Here is a 17,418-nt window from a genome sequence, read left to right on the forward strand (position 1 = left end):
TGAATGAGGACACAAAGCTAGGGGTAGTATAAAAATATAAGAAGCAGTGACATTTGAAAAGAAACTAAGCCTGTATGGTCTTGTCCATAGCCATAACTCTCAAAAAAGAGCTCTTTTCTAACGTGCCCTCCAGGATTAAAAAGGCATAGATATCATGCTATATATTAAAATTAGTATTTCTTGGCCTTGGATAGTTTCAGATCAGGCTCCTCATGTCCTGGACATGATTCAAAAAAGCAACTTCTCCACTAGGTAACTTAGCATGTTCATGTGTCTGGTAGCCAAGATTTATTACCTCATCGTTTTAGTTAAAATTTACAAAATTAACTTTGGACAGTTGCAGCACCACTATGGTATAATGGAGAAATGAAACAAATTTGAACAGAGTAATTCTTAACTACTATTTATCTGTAAATTAAAAACAAATAGACACAATTAAACCCCAGGGACAGGAATAAGACTACCTGCACTTTCTGAAACCTCCCTACAGCAATGATTTTAGAGTACAAATGGGATATTTTTACTTACTAAACAGGGAATTTGACAAGCATGCTAGTTGGAAAGGCTGAAAACAGCTAAAAATTTATCATCTGTATTAGAATTATCATTAACAAAACAATCTTAATTATATAGAGAGCTTTTAACGTACACTGCTTTAAAAAAGAGTTCGATACTGCTATCTCCCACTACGAATAAGGAAGAGATAGATGTGTAAATGAATTGATTGTTTGGTTCACCAGTACACTGGTAGCAAATCTGGGAAAAAAGCACAAAACTTATTTCTTAGTATTAGGAGGGAAGCACTGATTTGTCGAACCTATGGACTGTTTGCCTCCCAGTATCCCCAGTGATGTCCTGTACAGCTCCTACAAGTTCCCAAGACTAAGGAAGACCTACAGGGCATTTAATTTTCCTCCCTCTACTTTTGATTCCCAGGACGTGCCAAGGAGGCCCCTCGGCAATGCTACCGTGGTCACTGGTGTTTCTGACAAGTCATAGCAGAGAGTATTCTGATGCATTTTGGCATGCCTCCTGGAAACACAAAAAAGTGGCCTTAGCTGGCACAGTTCATAGGAAAAGAAAATTCAGTTGAATTTTCTTCCTACAGTCACATTTTACATTTTTTAAATCATTTTTACAGTAGCCAACTAGATACAATCCAGACCCTACTGCTGGAGAAAGTTTGCACTATATTACTCTCAATATACAAAAGATTTGCTGGAGCTCCTTTCCCCCTCTGCTTCTATCTAAGGTATTTGAGTTGGCCCTAGAATGGGGACATTGTACCCTTTTGTTGTTTACTGCTTTAATCTGTTATCCTCGAGAACGGGAGGGTACCAGATCACTGTGCCAGTTACCCTCCCAAATCTCTAATTAATGTTGACAGTAAAATATTAGCCACAGCATTAACTACCAGATAAGAGAGAGTACTCCTGAGGCTTGCACATCCCAAGACTCGTTACCAGTAATACCAGACAATTGCAATATTTTCTTAAACTAGCACTAAAATAAAGATGACTCACATATCTTTGTACTGCTATAAATAGTGATTTGTCTCTCTTCCCTCCATTTCATTTCCTCCCACCATCCTTCAATCAGATGTAAAACTTTCTTTTTCTGCTATGGGAGGAGAGAGAGGAAAAAACCCAACACCAAAAGCTCAACAACACTGTATTTAGGCTAAGTCATTCTGGAACATCCCAGCTTATGAGTTCCAAATATAGATGTACCCATCAGCTCCTCCAAGGAGTAGCATGGCCTATACTTTCTTCAGCCCCAGAGGCACACCAAAAATCGTACTTGTGAAACACTGTGGCCAAAAATGCAGTTAAAGCTTGGTTCTTCCCATAGCTTGCAAACAATTGGTTTTATTTCTGCTACCTGCATTGCAATGCACAGTGTCAGTATACTTACAGTACTATTTACATTAATACCTGATCCAACAATCATCCTGCAAATATAGCAGAATCATTTCAGGGATAATAAGGGAGAACATCGTTTTGCAGCAATGCAATGTTAAAAAGCAAAGCGCTTCCTTGCTCTGAGAGTGCCTTTGCAATAAAATTAATGGGTTTAGCTGCAATATCCAGGCAGGACATATGCATCAGGGTAAAAATAACACAGACATCTTCCACAGACTCCCAAGTCCAGAGTAACCCAAGTCTCAGCGACACATCATCACAGCAAACTTCAGGTAGGCTCAGAGAAGCAAAATGTCTCCCAGGACACTCTACTCCTACCAGTAGGAAAAAAACTTCCAAGTTTTTGTTCTTTCCTCCATAACTTGCTAGTCTCCTCACCCACAGTATGTCTTCTTTATGGCATTACAGATACAAACGTATTTAAATAAAGCAAGCACAGCATCTTCATCTAAATGTTAAGGAAATATTTATCAGCACAAAGGCGGTCTCACCCTGTACAGTGTTTACAATGTTTTTTATCTTCAGGCTACGTTAGGATTTGCTGTGAAATGGTATTTGGAATGACTTGTGAATCACTGCCAAATGTGGTTGCACCAACCATATTGCAAAGCTTTGCACAGCAGCAATCATGGGGTATTTCTGACACTGGGAGCAATTGGTACAGAAGAGCAGTAAAAAAAGATGGTCTGTTCTTTTCTCACTTAATCCCTTCTGTTGAAGCACTCTTAAAAATCAGAATAAAATATGAACTAAGATAACAGATGCCCTTAATGAGGCCCTCTGTTACTCTACTGGAGTATCTCTGAAAAAATAAAATATATAGATGCTGTTTCAGCAACTAAGACAATAGAATTACAGAGAGCAGAGAGTTTGTGATTCTTTGGGGCAGAGGGTTATCGTCAGAAGGAAGGAATAGTTGGTATGCTTGGAGGCAATGATACAAGTTGCAGAATACTAAGATATCATCTGTCTCACTTCTCAGCATACTTGATACCAAACCCCACTCCCCTCCTTAAACTAGAGGTAAATAAATAACTCATAACTGAATAGATTAAAAACATGCAAAGGCAATTTCCACTTTATGAGAAAACCTGCATGTGAAGAGATTTTAATGCAGAAAAGTGCCGCTCCTTGTTTAAGCAAAATATCATCATTCCACCTGATAATTGCACTTAGCTCTTCTTCAAATGTATAAATGCAGAATACCGGGTAATTTTCATTTAAAAAAAAAATCTGATAAAAAAAGTGCAAAATCAATCTTATACATTTTTGATTCTACAAACCAAAACAAATAAATAAATCACTCTAAAGACCCTAAAAGATATGTCCAAATCCTATTAAAGTCCTTGCAGACTCAAAAATCTTCATATTTAATAGCATTTTGGCAGCTGTGTATGATCCACAGAACATTTACAGCAACTGCCACTTGTGGTACATAGCTACAAAGTGGTGTTTCTGATTATCCTAGTCTAAATGGCATTTGAACATGTTGAATACTACCTGAGCTCTAGTAACCTTCATCTCAAATTTTTCATAAGATTATGCATAAATGCAGTGGTGATAAGCACAACTTTGCAAAGTAGAAAATCTTTCATTTGTCAGCAAACATTATTTGGCATTTGCTTATTGCTCTAGGAAAAAGATCCAGCAATGAGTAGTCTCAATGTAAGAAATAAAGCTTTCTACTCAATATTTCCTAAGAACGGAATATTAAATCTAAAGTAACTTTATGGATCTTCTTTAAAAGAGATGTTTATTGTCCTCAAAAGGAATTAATTGCTGTATTGGAGAGGAAACCATTACAAACTGGTTTGTAATGCAGCTGGAGAAACTTTATACACTAATTCCTGAACAATTAAAATGCACAGATTTCTAGTAGAGCATCACCTTTTAATATCATTAAACTTCTCTGTGTACCTTTGTATGGTCCGATCTCATTTCAATCCAAGGCCCAATCTGAAAGAGCCTCAGCCATCTCTCTTTACAAGCATGTTATTCGTAAATATTGCATATGTTCCTATATTCCTCAAAACCAAGAGATTATAGACTATTCAAAGGCTTCGGACGTAGTTGCTAGGGATTTACAGATAACAATAAAATGCAAAGACTCATTTTAAAATTCAGTACAGAGTGCAATGATTTTTAGTTCAAAATTGCCATCAACAATTATCACTTATTTAAATAAAACAAAAGAAGAGAGTCTCAAAAGAATTGTGTGCATGTCACTCCTACCTTGACAAAAGAAACATATTTTTAATCTTCTTACATCACATACCACAGGAGGTCTCTAGTCACTTCAGTATAGTGGGAGAGAAAAGGGGGAAGTTATACATTTTCAGGCACAATTTGAAATTAAGACAAGAACAAATATTGTTAGTAAAAGCAAAAGACAGTGAGGAAACTCAGCTTGTGGAATAACAATATTGTTAAATAGAAATGGCTGTTTTCTGAACACAGTCATTTTATAAAATGTACAGTAAAGCTTTTATATGTAAATTACCCAAACTCAGAAACCTTTCACTTCAAATTGAATTGAGAATAGCTTGAAGAAGAACACTTTAGTGAAAACGTGCTTAAAATGAACAAAACACAAACAACTAAGGCGCACACACACTGTTTCACTGGAAAAAAACCACCCTGTAAATACATATTTGATTGATGTACTGCTAACAAAAAAGGATAAAAGATTGCCTTCAAATATATTTAGGTAGCCTCTTAATATGTGCATTTATTTTTTCATTTTTCATAGGTACTGATTATATTTGTTAAACTATGTGTATTACCACCAAATACATAACTATGCTACATGAAAGATTAAAACTACTACAATGGAACTACATTATGCAAATAATCACATTATCACATTTAAAAGCTCCCTTTGCTAACATGCTACAACAATGCAATTTCCCCTCAGCTTTTGAACTAAAATTCATATGATTCTATCTCTGTATTTTTAACTTACCAACATCTCCTGAAATAATCAAATCATATATGCTAGTCAAACTTGAACAACTGTTCTGTACCAAACCATCATGCTGGGTACTCCATGAAGGGACTGTAGGCTGGAAACTGTGTTTACAAAGCTCAAATAGATTTTAAAAGAAGTTATATATGGAACAATTGCGGTATCTACTGTTTTCATCAGCCTTGCAAATGTATTTATCTTCAGGTTTTCTAGCAAGCCTGGCACCCCTAATGATGTACCGGCTGGAAATGACAGTTGACACAGACCATGTTATTGGAATGCCAGCCCCGTATTTTTATTTCTGGTATAAATTCCTGGTAATTTAACAACTTTGGCAAAACTAGCTGTAATTCATATGTTTCTATCTGATTCTCTGTGACCACGCTTGACTCGACTGCTGTATCAGGGCCTTGCACAAATAAAACTGTCTTGTGGTATGCCCACTGACTATGGCTGGTAAAGGGGATGAGGTGGCACATTCAGGCACCTGACTATGGGTAAATAAAATAAGAGCTGATCATAGGGCAAATATGAAGGATAAGAGAGGCTAACCTCAAGAAGACAATACAGGCCTTATCAGAAAGTAACCCATATATAGATTTGCAGTTTATTAAAACTCTCATCCCATAGTAACAAAGGGATAATCTCTTTGTAAGGCTAAGCCCTCAGTAAAATTATTTTGAATTTACTTATTCATTGTATACTTCCTCCTGGCTGAATATGGAAATCTGATTTTATTCAATGTTTGTAGGTTAATTCTCCCTTTGGATTTGAACATGGCTACCAATTACTTGAGTATGAGCCAGGGAGACATTTGTCCTATAAAAACCCTAGGTCCCTAATTTACCAGTTTGTGAGGACAGCAGGCAAATTTAAGTAGTAACCAATAAAAGAGACTGATCCTGATGGCCTTTTTAAGCTAAATAGTGATCTTCCTCATATCAGCTAAGAATGAGTCTTGCAAAACCAATTCTAACTAAAAAAGATTAACAAATCGAACATTAAAAAAAAAATTTGGGGCCAAGCAAACTGTAAGTGCAATGCAGAACTCCCTCAGCCTGAAATCTGAGAAGCTTTGAGCTGGACGGTCTGTTCATATAAGTATGTATGTGAGCACGTAAAGAAGGATACCAATAATACTCCCTATTTATGTCTCTCAAAGTGTATTTATAACACACAAATGAATATGGCATACTGCACAACATCTGCATAATGACATAATTGTTTACGAATTGGAAACACAAGTACCAAACCCAATAATATCCAGGGCATTCATAGAAAAGACAAACTAAATTGAATAGTTCATATTTTTGATATAAATATATTTGGAGACAAAATAAAAGCTGTATTTCAAATCACCTTCTATAAAGTGAAAAATGTTCGGAGTCTGGCAGTTTTATATCCTTGTGCCTTCACAAGAAAAAATGCCATTATATTAACATTCATAATCTCCTTGCCATTAAAGCACTTGCAGTGAAAGTATGGCTAAAACATACAGTATTTTTAAATTAGAGATAAGGAAACTTAGTGTGACTGAAAAATAAAGAGTGTAGTTCACTCTTTCAAGTTATGAAGCATGTATGCTCAAATGCATTATATGAGTATCTTACTAGGCATTAGTGGAGGACAGAATACAGAAGACAGCCAGAGATTTAATTTCCACAGATGACATATTGTACCCAAACGATTTAAACAATGAAATAATAAGCAAATGCTGAAAATGTTTTACATCTGAAGATTTTTTTTTTTTTAAATGATCCTGTTAACTGAGATAGGAGTCTGGTTCCACCTGTGCCAGGTTTCTGTAAGCACTGTGAAAAGCTGATGGGCTACACTTTAACATTACTCTATGAAGTTCTTTTTAACTTTAAAATTACTTACTGAACATTGCCCAAGACTTTTATTAAAAGCTAACTCAAGATTTAAAAAAAGTGTTCATTTTAAAATTGGATCATTTTTTTTTTTTAATTTCCATTTCTTGTGACCAAGATGGGCATGGCAGACCGAGTGCCATCAGGCGATTCTTGAGCGTGTTTGTTCCCGCAGTAACCCTGTACAGCCCCACCCTGCCTTCTCTCCACAATTTCCCAACCAACTGAATGGAAACGGTACCCCTTTCCTCCATTCAGCCCTGTGTAATGGCTTTAAAGGCCTCACCATGCTCCAGGCTTACATGGCATTAGCCATCACTCTGGACTATATTACATTTCAACCTTTGCCCTTGTACCAGAGAGCATAAATTTTTGGAAAAAACCTGTTATGTGACATAATTAATTTGGGCTCTGCTTGTCTTCCTTGTATTTAGCTCAATTAGCTTTACTGGAAAAGTAGAACTCAGTATTTTTTTTTTTCTTTTATGCTTACTCCCCAAACTTCACAGGTATCTTTAAGGTCTCTGATGCTTAATTCAGAGTTCATATCATGACTCAAAGTCTTTCAGATTCAGTATTACCCCAAATCATCAGGAAAATTTAGTGGCCTAGGTGCAAGATCTACTCACCTGCATTTGCCACAAAGATTGATGATAATGAAAAGCCTCAACCTAAAAACAACCTGGTGATATTTCCTCAGTTATCAAAGAAAATTACTCACCTGGGGTGGGTGAATGAGTAGAATTTTGAAAGATGGTATTATTGTAATTATTAGCCAGAAACTAAAATGTTATTATACCCCTTGCTAACTGATATTTCAACTATTAATGCTGAACTCCATCTAACTTATCTGAACACTTTTGCACTGTCTCTTCGTCTCTATTGCTAAATGTGTGTACAATACCATGAAGGAGACTTAGGTATATTGCAAAGGTTATATTTTAAGATGATATGGGATGGATGCATTTGACTTTTTAAATCTTTCTCACTCTACTTCAGAAAAGGAATCAGAAATCTCTGTGGTTTTACTGCACTGTATCTTTTGGTGAAAGCAGATGGATATTTTTAGCATGAAAGATGACTTATGAATTTTTGAACGTTTATTAAAAGCAATACTGCATAACATTTCAGGAAATATAACCCACCAGAAATCTTTTCGTGTTTATATCTAAAAAATTAATATTTTTCTCCCCTGAGTAAAATGATATATCTAATGACGGGACACTTAAATGTTTCAATCATTCTTCTACATGTTTGTGTGTATTTCACTTCTTTTAGTGGTAAATATGCACTTCAACTTGCCAATAAAACAACTTTGAGTTAACATTTAGTTTGATTTTTGAAGACATTATTGTCAAAATTTTCCTACCAGCATTACTATAATTGACTCTTCCCAAGGCACGTGCAGCTGGACCATGGCTGCGTGGCCATTCTTAGGGAAGGAAAAGAAAGGAAAGGACTCCATTTCTATGAAGAAAGTATCTTTTTTGCTCAATGTGGTCAGCAATGAGGCCTCACTATTGATCTTTTCCTGTTAAAAAGGCAAAACCTTTTAGACAAAAGTGTATCTGAGAGAGGAAGACCGTTTCAATTCACAGGTTTCAGTTCCCTTAAAGCACCTCCACCCATGAGCTACCTTTCCCGTTAGTGATGGTTGACACCACGGAGGCAGAAACGTACCTGGATTCTTCAGTTCCTCTTGCCCAATTGCTGCATTTATTTATTTTATTGCCTAAAAGAAATGGCATTCTGTTTTACCTTCATTCTACATGACTTTCTCAGGCTTGCTCTGGGAAAGCCTTTTGGAATGGCATAAATGTCCGGAATACAGCTATTCCAGATAATTAAGATATTTGTTGTGACATTGAGGAGGAACAAGGCAAAATTGAGCTAGGATGATAACAAAAAAGTTGGGAAGCAGAAACAATTGCAACTAAAATGTTTAAGAATTGTACCCAGTCCAGGAATAAAGTGACAGTGACTAATGTAAACTTCTCTCCTTCTCACACTAACTTGCTACATCTCACCTATAGTTTTTGCTCTGGATCTTGTATTTACTGCTAGTACTAAAGACTTTAGGAGGCTAAATCATGAAGCAGGGTGCCAGTGTACTAATGGCCAACAAACAGTGACAAAAAATGGTGAGTGTTCCAGAACATCCCAAAATGCAGTTGCTACCAGTGTATTTTCTGTGCTTCCTATGATTTGAATATACACCGATTTAAAACACAAATGTATTTATAAGAGTAATAGTTATCTCTGTAACTTTTTGCATCAAAAACCAGATTAGATAACAAATACAGAGACCGTAAAAAACGTGTTAATTCAGTCTCTCTGTATCAGTGATACCTCTGATAACACAAGAAAACAAAAGTATTTAGGATATCTAAGCAGAAAAAAATAAAGTCTATTTTTTTCCTGAAAATAACCTAAACAAAAACGTCATAAAAAATGTGCCCAAATCCGTCAGCAGCAGCACTGTAGGTATGTCAGTACACCGACTGCAGTGCCCCCCCAAACAGGGGCGACGTCGCCTTTCACCTGTGACACAACCACGGAGGCTCAGCGCCCACCAGTACGCACATAAAAGTGACGAGCGAGTTGTTGTAATGAAGAGCAGAGGTATACAGCCTTTATCAGATGAGAGGGGATTTGTCAGAGATTAATAGAATTCCATTGTAATATCCATATCTCACAAAGGCATACTCTGACAGGGTCCAATTACTTTCAACAAGCTGGGCCTGCTACATGGACCCTCTGAACCGGAATGGCCCTCCAATCTGTATGCTTTCGTTCAGACAGATAACACCAACGTGTTTCTCTCTGTGATCACTGCCTAACTTAAATGAGTTAATCTCGTTTTCCAGATGAATTGTTATTTTGTCTCCCGCAGGCTGTGATTACCGGATAAAAGTATTGTGTTAACAGGAGGGCCAGGGTCTTTTCAGCAGCGGATTCCACGTTCAGATAACCAGCCAGAGAGGGCTTTTTCTTGCTTGCTTGCTTGCTTGCTTTTTTTTTTTTTTTTCTTTTTTTCTAATGTGAAGTAAGAGAGTGGCACTAACAGGAGAAAACTGTGAAATGACACAGAGATAAACCTTCCCAAATAATTACATAACTTTGTAAGAGGTCAAAGGGGCAGTTTATCTTCATATTTCAAAAGAGCGTCCGTGTGAACCAATCACATTTACAGCCTACCTCTACATATTTTAAGAAGTTATTTGCCTTTCAGTTCATGCCTGCCCTTTCTTTCTCTAATGGCCTTTGTTTCCTAAGCCATTATAATGTGTTTGAGAAGTTCACAAGGGAGGCTATCAGAATATAAATATTTGGAAGCACTGAAATATATCTGGGCAGTATCAGAAAACAGGAAGAAGAAAATAAGCCCGTGATTTCACAAACAGTTCTCTTAAACTGATGAAGCAAGAGCCATATGGTGAGTTATAGTCTACAGCACATTTTTCTGAGATAAAGTATTTTCTCAATGACAGCAGTGAGATTCTTCATTTCCTTTCTGCGATAAAATGTTGAAAAGAGAAAGCCCCACTCTAATGTTAATTCTTAAAAACTACACCTTTGGGGAGGTAACGTAGGAGAAGCACAGACACGAATAGCCAGTCGTGCCTTGACCACCAGGAAAATCCCTTCAGGGTCAAGACCGACTCACACGTAGACCCCATCTAGGCAAATTCAAACCAATGAACAGTAGCAGAACCGCACCGCCTTACGTCAGGTCTGTGTTTCATGCATTTGCATCTGTAGAGAAAAAACATGAAACTATTATGTTATTTTAGTATCTGGTGCCAAAAGGTAAATAAAATTTGATCTCTGAATGCAGTACATTTCTCCAGTGGCTCCCCCAGTATGTAGATCCAAGTTACTCCTGAGGTGGGTTATGTCAACAATTCGGAAACAAGATGCAACATCCGATCGCTGGCAAGGTATCAAACACTGCTCATGAAATGCAGTCGATAAGCTTATGAAAGCTTCCTGACAGAAAGCCACAACTTTTGACAGCAAAAAGCCAATGTCTTCAACAAAATATGAATGAATATTGGTGCATGATTTGCATCTGAAGCACACGGCAGCTGTATCCCACCCTGCAGAACAGGTCTGTGGCACAGTAGACCCTGCAAGTCCTGGGACCCCAGTTTTGCAGAGCTGGGGACCTAGTGAAGCACATCACAGCTTCCTTTATGCTCCTGTGCCCACGTTTCCTTCCACAGGAAAGGAGAGGCTGCGACTGAAGTGAAAAGCAAATCTGAGGAATATCAGTCTCTACAAAAATATTTGGGCTCCGTCTTTGTTATGCAAAGAATAACTGACATCAGCAGATATGAAAATCATTCATAGGTAGCCAGGTAAATTAATGAAAAGATAACAGGTTTTGGAGTTTTTATATTACAGAGTTTAAATATTTCTGTATCTCATAATGAAGTGAAAAGTCTGTGCAGCTGGAACCACAGTCATCCTATCACTAACTTCCATTTTGATCAAGTTGGCAGTATTCTCATTTCCGGCCAGAGGCAGTAAGTTCAACCTCTATACTGGGAGCTAAGTTCATAATCTGTCATTTAAAGATCCCTGGTATTTTTCAAAATGGGTAGATGATAACCTAATGGTTCACATTCTCTTATGAAAAACAAGCTTTAGGATTATGCATTACATACAACAGAATGCAAATTGTCTATACAGTGTAAGCAAACACTCAATCATATGCTATTTCTGGAGAAAAACAAAGAAAATGTCTAAGTACTTAGGGTGTAAAAGTCATGTTGTAATAAAAACATGTCTTCGCTCAAGAAGGTGAATAGAAAAGATCGTTTTTACAAAGTAGAGTCTCCCTCAGGTATATAAGGAATCGTATTGTTTGCTGGGCTACAAAAAGACATATTCCAGTCATCGTCTCCACCCAGCACTGCATTTTATTCTGCTTAGCAGGAGACAAGTGATGCAGCTAGGGGAGTGTGAAGTGCTCCTATGCATCATCATAAACAAGATAAGCAGAATTATTTCCTAAATTACAAACATCTACACCTACAACAAATCACTGAGAGGAGCGAGGGACACTGTGGGTGCAGTATGGGCACAAAGACGTTCTGCTTTTAGCGGCTCTTATCAATGCTGCTGCTGCTGCTGTAGAAGCAGGAAGCTGGCGTGATTTTCAAGTTGCGGGTTGACTTTGTCTTGTCTTTGTCTGAAGAAAGAAGGAACGGTATTTTTCTGTCCTTTTTTACAAGTGTTTTGATTACACTGCTTCTCTTGACTTAGTCTAGGAAAGGGTAGACCTCAGTAGAGATCTCGGAGGCCACAGGTTCCCTGAGGTATATCCTCAGTAGGAGGATTTTTTTTCCCTTTTTCTTGCTTAATTAACAGATCAGATGCGGGAATAATTATGAATAAACATCAGGCAGTGTCAGTTAGAGACTGGTCACTTTGACTAACCCGTGATGAGTCTATATACAGCCACACAAGGGATTAAGCTCCCAGCACAGCTGTAACCAGGACTGCTTACATCCTGGCTCCTGGTTTTTTGTGCATAGCCGTGCTATTCTGCTTGTTACACTGAAATTCAGAGTTACCAGTGAATAGTCCTGTTTCAGATCTCAATGGAAGCGAATACTGGTCCTCCTCACAATAACAGTCTTTTCCCAGACAAAGCCAACACTGGTATAGCAGAGATGATGCCAGTAAGAAGTGATGTAGATTGGTAACAAAGAAGCTCGATCAGTGCGATGGAGACACTCGCAGACACAAATTAAATCTCAGACGCAAAATAATTTCTCATCCATTTTTCTGTACACCGGTGCTACAAAACACTTTGTAAAAGTTGCATTAAAGGTAGCAGCTGGAAATTATATTGTTTGAAGAGCTGAAAATATTCTCTGTGGAGAAATTTTAAACCCATAAACTTTTCCTTTTCTTCCTTATTTTAAAATAGTGCATCAAAATGCATGCAGAGCGGATCTATGAATTGCTACATGGTTTTATTTTTTAAATTGTCAGTCTTTCTTATTTGGTGGTCTTATAAACATAAAATTGAAAAATGGACAGCTTTCTTTCTAAGCTAGCTTACATCTCTCCATTTTTGAAAGCTTCCTAAACATGCAAGCACTCCATAAAAAAGTAACTGGTGCATGCAGAAGCAATGCAGTTCACAAATGAAGCAGTATAATGTCAATGGTTTGAAATTGTTCAGTCTCAGTTGTTTTCCAAGTCAATGCACTGGCAGTCTTGCCTGAATGCAACTAGTCAATAGAGGGAAAATAAATAGAGCATTTCCAGAATTCACCCATCAGCACTGAAAAGTGTCTGCTTACTATTACACAGTTTTAACATGTCATAATCGTTTTTCACAGTATAGAAACCCTCCTTATACCTTGGATGAAGAATGAATTACTATTTTAGCACCCAATACATATCTTCTAATAGAAATTCCAAGCAAAATGTATTGATTATAGCATTGTAAGTGGTATGTGTTATTAAAGCAGAACCTGAGTCCTTTAGCCTATTTTTAATGCTACATTATGAACAAAAATTTCTAATTTGGGTATCTAAAAGCAGAGACTTCTGGTTTTGGACTTCTGAACAGACTCATTTAACACTTCTGTAAGTATCTGTGCATTGAAAGAGCTCCCTGTAATTTGAGTTGAACACCACAATTTATGCACAGTATTATTCCAATAAAGAATCCTGTTGACTATTAAGTTGGACAGGTTTTGCCCGCATAGGTAAAAGCTTTAGTCCCACAGCTATGTGACTCTAAGCACCCATACATTAAGCAGCAGAGATACAACTGTCCCGGATCTTTCTTGTTTCTCCCATGCCATGTCAAATAGCACCACTAGGCTGAATACCACACAAAGAAAGGAAGCAGACAGGATAGCCACATTGCTACAGTTCCCTTTTGGGGAAAAAAAAAAAAAAGGTTATGCCTGCCTCTCCAAGCATCTAGATGCTATAATACATCTAAGGTGCTATGCTTACTTAGATAAGGTCCTTGCAATGCCACGTAATTACAGAAAGGAGCTGCCATAGTCTGAAAAATAAGGAGAAGTATATCTTTTCCAATCCCCTGCCTTGTTATCTGTCACCTGGATGAAAATCATGTGAAAAAAAGTAAAGAGGGGAAAAAAATTCCCCTTCAGACCCAAGAACACACTAGCGCCCATGGATATAAATGTTACAATAAAAGAGCAGGACGACTACTAGCAGAGCTTTTATGGCTTAACAGTATTTTGACAACAAATGTTCATATTTCATTTGAAATTTATGAAACCTTTGTGCCTGTAATCCCACGAGCAGCTACATGGTAAATGAAAGTAGCAGGCAGTCTAGATTAATAATATTTTGCTTCATAGTAGAAGAGCATTCTAAGGAAAAGAAATCTTGCTTTATCTGCTCTCCCACGTTCTTTTTTTTTTTTTTTTTTACAGTCTCTGTACTGGAACAGTTTCAGAGCTCTAAAACCTGCTTGCAAATATTCACAGATGCCTTATTAATTTATGAGAAACTGAAGGACCCATCACAAGGTATAAGCAAGCAATTTAGGAATAACAAGTAGAGGGGTATGATACATGGCAAAATACCACAGCTCCTAGTGTTAGAGAGCTACCAGTGGTTTAAATCAAGTTGAAGGGGAATACCTGTAGTAAGCTCCTGTACTTCATATTCTAATAAAAAATTGGTATGAAAAAAACGGTTGCCCTATGAATCATAACCTTTGCTTTCACATTTTCACAGTTTAGACATACATGTATGCTAAAAGCTCAAGTGTGGCTTCTTGCACTTAAATGTCTAAGTGTATAAGTGTCTTTTTCAACAGCTCTATTTATCTTCAAGCATATCTAACACAAAGTGTTGGGTTTTTTTACTTTTTTTAAAGTAGTCTCTTAGTGCAAGCTATCATGGCAAGTATGATGTAGGCCAATTATGTGCCTAGAAAGTAGATATTTATTTTTATTAAAATTTTTATACCTTTTTTGAACTCTCATGTGGGCTTAGCTCACATGCATAAGGTATATTAGGTTGGTAAGATCACACTCTGATTTCTTGCTTTGTTCCAGAGCACAAGTCACAAGAAATGTAAGAGAGAAAAAAAAAAAGGTAACTTATTTCAAACAGCAATTGGAGATATATTTTTAAAAAATAGTTATTAAAACCAGTCTTTTTGTCTCCTTTTCATGAAAAATACAGCTTTTGCTCAGCTACTCTTAATTTCAAGTATTTCTGTGGCTTTTCATTTTCTGAGTTTTATGTCAAAACGTCACAGTTTAGCCTTCGAAAAATGGTATCTCTGAAAAAAAATATACTGAATTTGCCATTAAATAGGATACACAAAATTTCATAGGTAATTTATCTGTAAGATATTGCAGTAAAGAAAGTACTTGCTAAAGAAACAAGCATTTAGGTCAAAACCATTGTTCACTGGTGGGAGAAAGGCTCGGAAAACATTGGGTGAAGCAGACACAACCAGGGAAAAGTGGATGACAGAATGGAGAAAGAGAAATATAATAGCAAAGTTAAAAACAGAGTCAAGGCAAACTGTTTCACTCACACATTAAAAACTGTAAACCAGGGCATCAGATGGCTCTAGGAAAACCACACAGAAGATACACAAAGGTAAAGGGACGTACCTGAGAACAATGTTATCGTGGATGCTGTGTCACTAAGGGACTCTAATATTTCCAAATTACTAAAAAATGAAATGACAAAGGAACTGAGATATGTGATTAGGGCACCAAATCTCTGAAAATAATACAAAACTATCCCTTTCTTGTGACACAGAAACAAATAATTTCTTTGACTGAAAGTGGTTCCAGAAAGACATCCTCTAAAACTTGCCACCTGGAGCAGACCACTGGTCAACATTTTGGCAGTGCTCAAAGGAACATATAAGAAGAGTTTACGGAATATATTGTTAAAAGAGAAGCTTTTCTTTAATTCAGAGTTGAGTTATAGTTTGATATATAGTGCTTTAAAATATTTTTTCTTTCTTTTATTTAATCTTCTTAAAGATTAAGAATCCTAAGATGATTCTTAAGAATCATCTTAAATGGTCATCATCTTTTTTTGAGTCTAATTTTGACATACAACTCCATGGACTCATTGGATACTAAGTAAAAAATCACTTCCTTTATCATCATCTTCCTTTCTAAGAAAAGGTGAGTGGAACAGGAAAAAAATGCTCTCACTCTTACATAAAGAAATAGTGAAGAATTCCTCTCTTCTTCTTCCATTACTAACCCATCAACTATTAGATTTTTCTTTCCTTTCCTTTGTCTATGTAAAGAATATCATGTTCAATATGACACATTGGAGAACACACATCTAAGGCTTTAAATATTTAACTTTTATAATACTGCATGCTTTCTATTTTATCATGAAAATACAGACTGGAGTTAAGCTTAATAGATTTCTTTTTCATTTAAATCAAGACTACGAGCTCTTTGTTACAAATAGTGTTTTCTTACCCAAATTAATGCTCTCTCAGCATATTCATGTGGGTATCTGGTAACACCAGCTTCTGCTACTGGGAAGAGGAAGATCAGATCACCAGAAAGGAGACAAATGTCAACTATTACTGCATCTGAGAGCCCAAATCTGAGAGCCATCTCAAAGCCCAATTTGCAACCTTCTGGTGATTTGAAATGCCTGTTTCAGTCAGCTGCTTAATCCAAATCTGAAAGGCATTTGTTCAACCCATTAGCACACTGCGTATCTTCTGGGGAAACAAGTCCTGCTCAGTGTAGACCTTCTACCATGGGCAGAGTCTGCACAGTAGGCCGTCACACTGATGTTGGCCTTTGAAAGAGTAAGTCATTTTAGGAAAGATGGTTTAGTGGTTCACTGAAGAAAAGAAAAAAACCCACAAAACTTACAGTCCTGTGTTTTTGCTAATATACTGCAATTAATATTTACCTAAACAACACTGCATGAGAGTTATCTTGTTTGAGTTCTTTCCTCATAAATACACTTTGGATTGTCAAATACAGTAGCAACCAAAATAAGTCTTCCATCAGCATCTGTGCTGAGTGGATTCAATGACAGTCTAACCAATCTACTATAAAACTTTTATAGAAGCATTACATACTTGCATCAGGTTCACAGTTTTATTAATTTACACAGATTTTATGGTTTCTTGAAGTTCTTACGTCTGAAAGAATGAACTGATACTCAAAGAAAGCTGAGTCTAGTGAGAAAATGATCTGCTTAAATACCATTCAGTCTCATAAAAGAGCAACTATACATTAGTTATATCACCATCTACATTTTCATATTTATAAAAACTGATATAGGTGTAATCAGCTAATAACTTCTGCTCTTTCTAATGCACAATAAAATAGTTTTTACTGATCAGCTTTGTGGTTTAACTGCTAATTTGGAGGGGAAAGCGGGGTCTTGAAGGAGAGCAGGGTAAAGGGAGGTTGAGGGGATTTTTTTGCTTTCTAAAGAGAAAGGTCCAGGAAGTAATTGTTCCTCCGAGTTCACTTTCAGGATGCTCCAGAGCAATACATTTAAAGAGGAGTTTTCTTCCTTTCCAAAATAGGACTAAAACATTAACATATTTTAACATTAATATATTTTATGAAGTGAGACTCAATCAGAAAACATTGGCTTTGTTTCTGCTTCCTGCACTGGTGGCCAGCTAAGCCCAAGA

At 36.8% G+C, this 17,418-nt stretch overlaps 1 protein-coding gene across 3 annotated transcripts in view; it reads right to left on the bottom strand.

Annotated features, from left to right (window-relative positions):
• WWOX (WW domain containing oxidoreductase) overlaps positions 1-17,418 on the bottom strand; it is a 526,965-nt gene that overhangs the window by 237,699 nt on the left and 271,848 nt on the right. Inside the window, exon 9 of one of the 3 annotated variants that reach the window (XR_012837658.1) lies at positions 15,395-15,453. The exons of the other annotated variants lie outside the window; for them this stretch is intronic. The gene's annotated coding sequence lies outside the window, so the exon portion shown is untranslated. The remainder of the gene's footprint in view (positions 1-15,394; positions 15,454-17,418) is intronic. 3 annotated transcript variants of the gene reach the window in all.

This window comes from Balearica regulorum, chromosome 13 (assembly GCF_011004875.1).
Source record: "Balearica regulorum gibbericeps isolate bBalReg1 chromosome 13, bBalReg1.pri, whole genome shotgun sequence".
NCBI lineage: Eukaryota > Metazoa > Chordata > Aves > Gruiformes > Gruidae > Balearica > Balearica regulorum.